The 10,000-nt window shown below is 46.8% G+C and overlaps 1 protein-coding gene across 1 annotated transcript in view; it reads right to left on the bottom strand.

The window, feature by feature from the left end:
• ec (echinus) overlaps window positions 1–10,000 on the bottom strand; it is a 458,553-nt gene that overhangs the window by 341,740 nt on the left and 106,813 nt on the right. The window lies entirely within an intron of this gene.

Below are 10,000 nucleotides of genomic sequence, written 5' to 3'. Positions count from 1 at the left end.
ACTCCTGTGTTCTCTCCTCCTCCAACATTCTCACAGTAACAATAACAAGAGAATAATGCATTCGTCAGACGACTCTTACAAGGCTAAATGAGACAGCAGTGATTTACATATTTAGAATGGGTTATTTCCGACTATATGATTGGCGCAAGGACCCAGAGACGGTCGGAAGTGTCTGGCGGAGCGTGGCAGGTGTGTCCAGGGGATGTGAGTGTGTGTGGTGGGAGAGGTGTAGTGCGGATGTCGTGGGGTGCGTAGTGCGGATGTGTTGGGGTGTGTTGGGATGTGGTGGGGTGTGTTGGGGTGTGGATCTGAAATGTCTAAGGAACAAAACAGTCCAAGTTAAGACTTTCCTCAAAAAAATACTGTAAACTGAGAACATTAGCTGCAACTAGACTACCCCCGGGGCAGAAGAGACAGCAGTACTGACAGTACGAGAGGAGGATTAAGTGGGACATGCACCGATCATTGTCATAGGCGTCCGGAACACGATATAGCCAGCTTCCTGGATGAACTAGCATGGAAGATAAAGATGGTTGTCAAAGTCCTCAACAGGTCAGAAGCCTGCAACAGTGCTCCTTCCTTAAGTGGATATGACTTGGACTTGCCTAGCTTAGGCCAGTAGGTGACTTGGACCTGGCTAGCTTAGACCAGTAGGTGGCCTTGGACATGACTAGCTTAGGCCAGTAGGTGACATAGACCTGCCATGCTAGGCAGGTTCTTAGGAAAATCTAGGAAGTGAGGTTGAAGAGGCTAGCCGAGGAGTTAGAAGAGCGGCCGCTGCCACACGTCGTCTGGGCAGTGTTCGCGTGGCCGGGGTGAGGAAATAGCAGTGTGTGGTGGAGGTTGTGGGTTGATGTGTGGGCGCTGATAACGTCAAGGTGAGTGAACACACTAACAACCCTGCCTACCTGACCTTGCTCATCACCTCACTAAGGTAATTGTCTCTCCAAGCACACACACACCCTGGTATTTCCTCTTGGTATTGACGAACTCATCAAAGGTACTTTTCAAGAGGGAACTGTATCACTGTCTCCTACCGGGCTATGACTGCTATGCAGGCCTGTGGGTTGCCAGCACCAGCAGCCTGGTTTACCAGGTGGTATATTAGACTTATTAGCTTTCCCATACTACTACTACTAATAATAATACACAAATAACTCGCACATAGAAAGAAACTTGTGTCGACGTTTCGGTCCGACTTTTGGATTATTAACTAGATAATGGTCAAGTCAGACCGAAACGTTGTCATAAGTTTCTTTCTCCTACGTGCGAGTTATCTGTGTACTGTTCTAGTCAAGATATTGTGCCTTTATGTTCTTTTATAATAAAACAACAACAACAACAATAATAATTGACTTTGTTTTTTCTCTGGTGGGCGATGTCACACAAATGTAGGTAGTGACTGCAAGTTGATGGTGTTGGTGGTTCCACTGTCAAGCTGACAGTGTGTCCTGCCATGCCAGTCCTGTCTCGTTCCACTACCTCACCACTGTCAAGCTGACAGTGTGTCCTGCCATGCCAGTCCTGTCTCGTTCCACTACCTCACCACTGTCAAGCTGACAGTGTGTCCTGCCATGCCAGTCCTCTGTCTCGTTCCACTACCTCACCACTGTCAAGCTGACAGTGTGTCCTGCCATGCCAGTCCTCTGTCTCGTTCCACTACCTCACCACTGTCAAGCTGACAGTGTGTCCTGCCATGCCAGTCGTCTGTCTCGTTCCACTACCTCACCACTGTCAAGCTGACAGTGTGTCCTGCCATGCCAGTCCTCTGTCTCGTTCCACTACCTCACCACTGTCAAGCTGACAGTGTGTCCTGCCATGCCAGTCCTGTCTCGTTCCACTACCTCACCACTGTCAAGCTGACAGCGTGTCCTGCCATGCCAGTCCTCTGTCTCGTTCCACTACCTCACCACTGTCAAGCTGACAGTGTGTCCTGCCATGCCAGTCCTGTCTCGTTCCACTACCTCACCACTGTCAAGCTGACAGTGTGTCCTGCCATGCCAGTCCTGTCTCGTTCCACTACCTCACCACTGTCAAGCTGACAGTGTGTCCTGCCATGCCAGTCCTGTCTCGTTCCACTACCTCACCACTGTCAAGCTGACAGTGTGTCCTGCCATGCCAGTCCTGTCTCGTTCCACTACCTCACCACTGTCAAGCTGACAGTGTGTCCTGCCATGCCAGTCCTGTCTCGTTCCACTACCTCACCACTGTCAAGCTGACAGTGTGTCCTGCCATGCCAGTCCTGTCTCGTTCCACTACCTCACCACTGTCAAGCTGACAGTGTGTCCTGCCATGCCAGTCCTGTCTCGTTCCACTACCTCACCACTGTCAAGCTGACAGTGTGTCCTGCCATGCCAGTCCTCTGTCTCGTTCCACTACCTCACCACTGTCAAGCTGACAGTGTGTCCTGCCATGCCAGTCTTCTGTCTCGTTCCACTACCTCACCACTGTCAAGCTGACAGTGTGTCCTGCCATGCCAGTCTTCTGTCTCGTTCCACTACCTCACCACTGTCAAGCTGACAGTGTGTCCTGCCATGCCAGTCCTCTGTCTCGTTCCACTACCTCACCACTGTCAAGCTGACAGTGTGTCCTGCCATGCCAGTCCTCTGTCTCGTTCCACTACCTCACCACTGTCAAGCTGACAGTGTGTCCTGCCATGCCAGTCCTCTGTCTCGTTCCACTACCTCACCACTGTCAAGCTGACAGTGTGTCCTGCCATGCCAGTCCTCTGTCTCGTTCCACTACCTCACCACTGTCAAGCTGACAGTGTGTCCTGCCATGCCAGTCCTGTCTCGTTCCACTACCTCACCACTGTCAAGCTGACAGTGTGTCCTGCCATGCCAGTCCTCTGTCTCTTTAGCTTCCACCCGCGTCTCTTTGTACCTGGTTCTCGCAATTAAATAATTTAATTCAATTTATGGGACCAGAGCGGCAAGTTTCTTGTGCTGGCGGCTCCTGCTGTGAGCGGCACTACAAAAACCATCACATGGCCTGTGAAGTTTCTTTATTATCACACATGATGGGGGTAAATGTTTGTGTCTCTGGATGTTACAAAGTTGAATCATTATAAACATTACAGTCTCGTCATGTATGATTTGTCTAGCAGATGTGAAATGTGGATACAATCTCAATGTTTCTAATATCCTATCATTAACAAAGAGGTGATTTGCAAATGTCATATACATGGAGGGGTTTTCGGGGGTCAACGTCCCCGCGGCCCGGTCCGTGATCAGGGTTTGTAGGGACTAATCTCGAATAGGTTAAATTTTATGTAATAAGAAGCCTAGCGTTCAAGTGTGCAGCCCCGTCTTTGTCCACACACTTTATACTTTATATGAGTTTGATCTGTATACAAGGCAAAATGCCCAAGGTACTGATAGCTAATCTTAGTCCAGAAGCAAGATCATCATGATACTGAGACCATGGGGTAATTGCACACAAAATGCATGCAGAAAGAATACATATACTAACTGGAAAGATGGGCAGATGGATTTTGACATCGTAATAATTACAACCTGAAGAGTAATAAAAACAGTGCGAAATCAGAGGCTACTGCATGAAAAAACTGTGTCCCTCAAGGCACGGTACTCGTCCCACTTCTCATTATACATATCACTTTTTGGGCGAGACCCGGGCCGGGACTACACCGCCGAATCTCCCCCTCTCTCTCTCACACACATACACTAGCAAAAAAGAGGGGCCAGGATATGTGACTCGACCCCTGCAGCCACAAATAGGTGAGTACACACACACACACATAAACCACAGTACAGTGTCATTCTTTGCAGTCAATACAAGATTTTGCATGAGAATGACATCCATAGGAGACATCAAGCCTTCAAGCTGATGTAAACCAAGTGTTACAGTGGACCACTGATATAAACCAAGCGTTACAGTGGACCACTGATATAAACCAAGCGTTACAGTGGACCACTGACAACAATATTAAGTTCGTAAATGAATGGTTCAGAGAACCGACATGTTGATAAATTAGACACATGTGCAACTCTTGGGTATCTTTATTGAGGAAACGTTTCGCCACACAGTGGCTTCATCAGTCCATACATAGGAGAAACTAGAAGAACAGGAGGAGAATGAGGTAATCAGTCCCTCAACCTTGAGTCGATGTGTTCAGTTCATCAATCTTGAGTAGAATACGGCAGATGAGCGGAGAAGCAGCTTATAAACCGTATGGCAGGAGAGGTGCAGCAGTCATAGGTGGTGTCACATTTGTTCAATGTGGAAGTAGGTTGTGCCCAAGAATTAGGCAAGCGAAGAATTCCTAAGTATTAAAATCCCAAGAAGTTGCAGTGTCTGACAGGTTTGTAGATGAAGCCACTGTGTGGCGAAACGTTTCCTCAATAAAGATACCCAAGAGTTGCACATGTGTCTAATTTATCAATATTAAGTTCAATGAGGACAAATTCCAATTACTACATTCCGATAAAACTGAAGAAATCAAAACGAACTCAGAGCACAAAACAAACTCAAGAGAGCGGAAGTGTAATGGGAGAAACCCGCGAGTAATAATGTCAGATCTCACTCTTCAGCAGCACAACAATGTTGTTATCGCAACCACAAGGAAAATGATAAGCTAGATAATGAAAACTTTCAAGACAAGTGATGCCAAACCAGTGCTGATACTCTCCAGGTCACTCTTCTCTCTGCTGGAATATTGCTGTATACTAACGGTCTCCTTTAAGCTTAAGCAGGTAAAGCTGCAGAACTGGAGAATGTACAGAGAATTTTCACTGCTCGAATAACTTTACTGAAGCACCTCAATTACTGGGAACAGTTGTCTCTTGAACGGTACTTCGTACAATGTAGGCGAGAAAGATACATAATTTACACCTGGAAGATTGTGGGAGGGACTGATCCCAAACCTGCGCACCGAAATCACTCCTTACGAAAGCACGAGGCTTGGCAGACAGTGCAAGATACTCCTGTGAAAAACAAGAGTCGCCATGAGTCCACTGAGAAAACACAATAAGTGTAAAGGGACCATGACTGGATAAGTCCCACAAGTCAGTTCCTGTGATCAAACGAGTTATATGTAGTGCATACGTTGGACTGCAGGCGGCGGCCACCAAGTCTGATTGATCAGGCCAATCACCTGGATATAACTTTGATGAGTTCCGAGAGATTTTCTACTCCCGGAGCCAGGACATGGACCAGGCTCGTCTGGTGCTAGTCTGGTTAACTAGGCTGTTGCTGCTGGAGGCCTGCTGCCCCACATATCCATCACAGCCTGGTTGATCTGGCACCTGGTGAAGATACCTGTCCAGTTTCCTCTTGATGACTTCTACACTTGTTCCAGCAGTGTTTCTGATATCTTCTGATAAAATGTTGAATAGTGTTGACACAGTGTTCCCTTATTGTGCTCACTGCACCCCTGCTTTTCACTGGGTATATCTTTACACTTCCTTCCATATCTCTCCAGTAAGTTGTTATGGCAGTGTACGGGTTTAGGACCAGGTCCTCAAGTACCTTCCAGGTATATATTATTATATATTTCTCTCTCTCCTCTGCTCTACCTACCTGCCTCTAGTGAGGAGGCTTGGTTTCGAACCGTGCCCAGGGGTAATGACTCCAAGAAGCGACTACAGGTAACCTACAAGTATACAAGGTAAACTTCTCAAAGTACTGATAACCAAGTGTTAGTTTACAAGTGAATACATCTTGGTACTCATCCTTCTCCACACAATGACTTTTCTACAACAGTTGCTATCTCTGCCGGGCAGCCCGTCCAGTTAATAACATACATGACACTGTTGTAAAGAGAGTTAGATGGGTGACTGTTGGAGGCATCTTAAACAGTGAGAATCTGACATAGTTATGTCTGTCACGTTCAGTAGCTCCCTTTTTCTGTCTGCTATTATTGTTTATATTTGATCCATACAGGATAACCTAACCTAACTCAGTCTAATTTAACCTAACCTAATTCAGATTTAATTTTACATAATTTAACTTCACCAAACCTAACCTTAACGAGAAATCTGCTGTAGATGGTTATGGGAGTTAAGATACTGGGTGTTACAATGGTACGCCTATCTGATGACATCTATCTACTGTTGTCTACAACAATCAAACACCATTTACTGATATCTAGAATAAGCATCAACTATCTACTACTGTCTAGAACAAGCAACAACTATCTACTACTATCTAGAATCAGCAACTACTATATAGAATAAGTAACAACTATCTACTATTATCTAGATTAAGGACTATATTATATTGTTAGGAAAACGGATAGCTTTGTCAAGCTATAATAGCTTGACAAAACTCCTGGAGAGCGAAATGTTCCCACAGTAAAATGTGACATTAGTTGTATCTGTGTCCATTTGCCTAACACATTGTTGGTAATTCTAGCATTATTACTGTCTTGTATGAGACACTGATAGAAAAGCACGAGAGAGAGAGAGAGAGAGAGAGAGAGAGAGAGAGAGAGAGTGTGTTACAGTTGTGGTAGGAGTCCCACAGGGTAGCAGAGGGCTGCGAGGTGGTGGTCACTTTCCAGGAACCAGCTGCTCTAATTACACCTGTAAAAAAAGAGACACAGGAGTTACCAAGTCACGAGACTGGTGTCAGTGATCCAAGACTGGTGTGTGTTGCTGGTTGATGCTGGTGGTGGGATGGTGGTAGTGATCCAAGACTGGTGTGTGTTGCTGGTTGATGCTTGTGGTGGGATGGTGGTAGTGATCCAAGACTGGTGTGTGTTGCTGGTTGATGCTGGTGGTGGGATGGTGGTAGTGATCCAAGACTGGTGTGTGTTGCTGGTTGATGCTGGTGGTGGGATGGTGGTAGTGATCCAAGACTGGTGTGTGTTGCTGGTTGATGCTGGTGGTGGGATGGTGGTAGTGATCCAAGACTGGTGTGTGTTGTTGGTTGATGCTTGTGGTGGGATGGTGGTAGTGATCCAAGACTGGTGTGTGTTGCTGGTTGATGCTTGTGGTGGGATGGTGGTAGTGATCCAAGACTGGTGTGTGTTGCTGGTTGATGCTTGTGGTGGGATGGTGGTAGTGATCCAAGACTGGTGTGTGTTGCTGGTTGATGCTGGTGGTGGGATGGTGGTAGTGATCCAAGACTGGTGTGTGTTGCTGGTTGATGCTTGTGGTGGGATGGTGGTGGTAGTGATCCAAGACTGGTGTGTGTTGCTGGTTGACGCTGGTGGTGGGATGGTGGTAGTGATCCAAGACTGGTGTGTTGCAGGTTGATGCTGTTAGTGGGGTGGTGATAGTGATCCAAGACTGGTGTGTGTTGCTGGTTGATGCTGGTGGTGGGATGGTGGTAGTGATCCAAGACTGGTATGTGTTGCTGGTTGATGCTGGTGGTGGGATGATGATAGTGATCCAAGACTGGTGTGTGTTGCTGGTTGATGCTGGTGGTAGTGATCCAAGACTGGTGTGTGCTGTTAGTTGATGCTGGTGGTGGGATGGTGATAGTGATCCAAGACTGGTGTGTGTTGCTGGTTGATGCTTGTGGCGGGATGGTGGTAGTGATCCAAGACTGGTGTGTGTTGCTGGTTGATGCTGGTGGTAGTGATCCAAGACTGGTGTGTGTTGCTGCTTGATGCTGGTGGTAGTGATCCAAGACTGGTGTGTGTTGCTGGTTGATGCTGGTGGTAGTGATCCAAGACTGGTGTGTGTTGCTGGTGGTGGGATGGTGGTAATGATCCAAGACTGGTGTGTGTTGCTGGTTGATGCTGTGGTGGGATGGTGGTAGTGATCCAAGACTGGTGTGTGTTGCTGGTGGTGGGATTGTGATAGTGATCCAAGACTCGTGTGTGCTGCTGGTTGATGCTGGTGGTGGAATGGTGGTAGTGATCCAAGACTGGTGTGTTGCTGGTGGTGGAATGGTGGTAGTGATCCAAGACTGGTGTGTGCTGCTAGTTGATGCTGGAGGTGGGATGGTGGCACTGGAAAGAAGGATGATGCTAGTGGAGAGAAGGATGGTGTGTAGGAGAAGGATGGTGTGTAGGAGAGAAGGATGGTGTGTAGGAGAGAAGGATGGTGTGCAGGAGAGAATGATGGCGTGTAGGAGAGAAGGATGGTGTGTAGGAGAGAATGATGGCGTGTAGGAGAGAAGGATGGTGTGCAGGAGAGAAGGATGGTGTATAAGAGAGATGGATGTGAGTAGTGGAATGGTCAACATCCTCATTACTCTGCTATAGTCTCCCAGCTCTGACACGATTCATCACTTGATGTATTAAACCCCTCATGTGTGATGGAATATGACAGGTTAAACCTCTCCTGTGTGCTGGAATTTGACAGGGTAAATCCCTCCTGTGATGGAATATGACAGGGTAAACCCCTCCCGTGTGATGGAATATGACAGGGTAAACCCCTCCCGTGTGATGGAATATGACAGGGTAAACCTCCCCTGTGTGATGGAATATGACAGGGTAAACTCCTCCCGTGTGATGGAATATGACAGGGTAAACCCCTCCCGTGTGATGGAATATGACAGGGTAAACCCCTCCCGTGTGATGGAATATGACAGGGCAAACCTCCCCTGTGTGATGGAATATGACAGGGTAAACTCCTCCCGTGTGATGGAATATGACAGGGTAAACCCCTCCCGTGTGATGGAATATGACAGGGTAAATCCCTCCCGTGTGATGGAATATGACAGGGTAAACCCCTCCCGTGTGATGGAATATGACAGGGTAAACCCCTCCCGTGTGATGGAATATGACAGGGTAAACTCCTCCCGTGTGATGGAATATGACAGGGTAAACCCCTCCCGTGTGATGGAATATGACAGGGTAAACCCCTCCCGTGTGATGGAATATGACAGGGTAAACCCCTCCCGTGTGATGGAATATGACATTAAATCCATCCTATATGATGTAAAATGACTGAAAATCTATCCCTTGTCATAGAATATGACAGACAATCCATCCTGTGTGATGGAATATGAGGCAAACTCCTCCTGTGTGATGGTATACGAGAGAGGGACACAACTTGAGCGAGGTCGCAGCAGTACACTACAGAGCTACCTAGTTTAGTGTAATTGAAAAAAATAAGAAAAAAATCAATGGTACACGGGAGGAAATGCCAGAGACTCAGTGATGCTGGAGTCGTGAGTAGGAGTGTTGACCTGACGTCACCTTGGCTACCTACACACACACACACACAAATGGCGTCTAGTGTCACCATTCTCGATTTGTGGGGGGAAAACAAGAAGCCAAAAGCTACATGACTTAATTACTTCCTCTTGAACTTAATTAACTCCTCCTGGACTTAATTACCTCCTCGTGAACTTAATTATCTCCTCTTGAACTAAATTACCTCGTCTTGAGTTTAATTACCTCATGAATTTAATTATCTCCTAAACTTAATTACCTCCTCTTCAACTTCACTACTTTCTCGTGAGCAGTATCACTGGTGTCAAGACAAAAGAGAGAGAGAGAGAATCATTGGTGTCAAGACAAGAGAGGGAATCACTGGTGTCAAGACAAAAGAGAGAGAGAGAGAGAGAGAATCAGTGGTGTCAAGACAAGACAGTCGGCCAATATAACTAGTCATAACATTAGCTTCTTTAGGCTAAATACACATCACGTACATTATATAATATAATATCTTTATTTCTACCAGTACATGTACAAGGTATACAGACCACAGCTGACATCAACAACATACTACTATATAGAAAGCTACTTGTTATGCAGAGCATTTCCCGCAAATTGGGTCAGTTTTGTCCCAGGATGCGACCCACACCAGTCCACTAACACCCAGATACCCATTTTATGCTGATGGGTGAACATGGACAGCAGGTGTCTTAATGTCCATATTTCCCCAAGAACCTTGTTAAAAAACTTATCAATTACCTTGCGTATATAAGTCGGGGTTGCTGGCAACACTCCACAACCCCACTCTGAACCCCCACTACCCAAGCCACCCACCACACCACCCACAACCCCACTCTGAACCCCCACTACCCAAGCCACCCACCACCCTATCCACAACCCCACTCTGAAGCCCCACTACCCAAACCA

The sequence above is a fragment of the Cherax quadricarinatus genome, chromosome 42 (genome assembly GCF_038502225.1).
Source record: "Cherax quadricarinatus isolate ZL_2023a chromosome 42, ASM3850222v1, whole genome shotgun sequence".
NCBI lineage: Eukaryota > Metazoa > Arthropoda > Malacostraca > Decapoda > Parastacidae > Cherax > Cherax quadricarinatus.
Note: the sequence above shows the minus strand (reverse complement) of the source record. Positions and strands in the feature narration are given on the sequence as shown.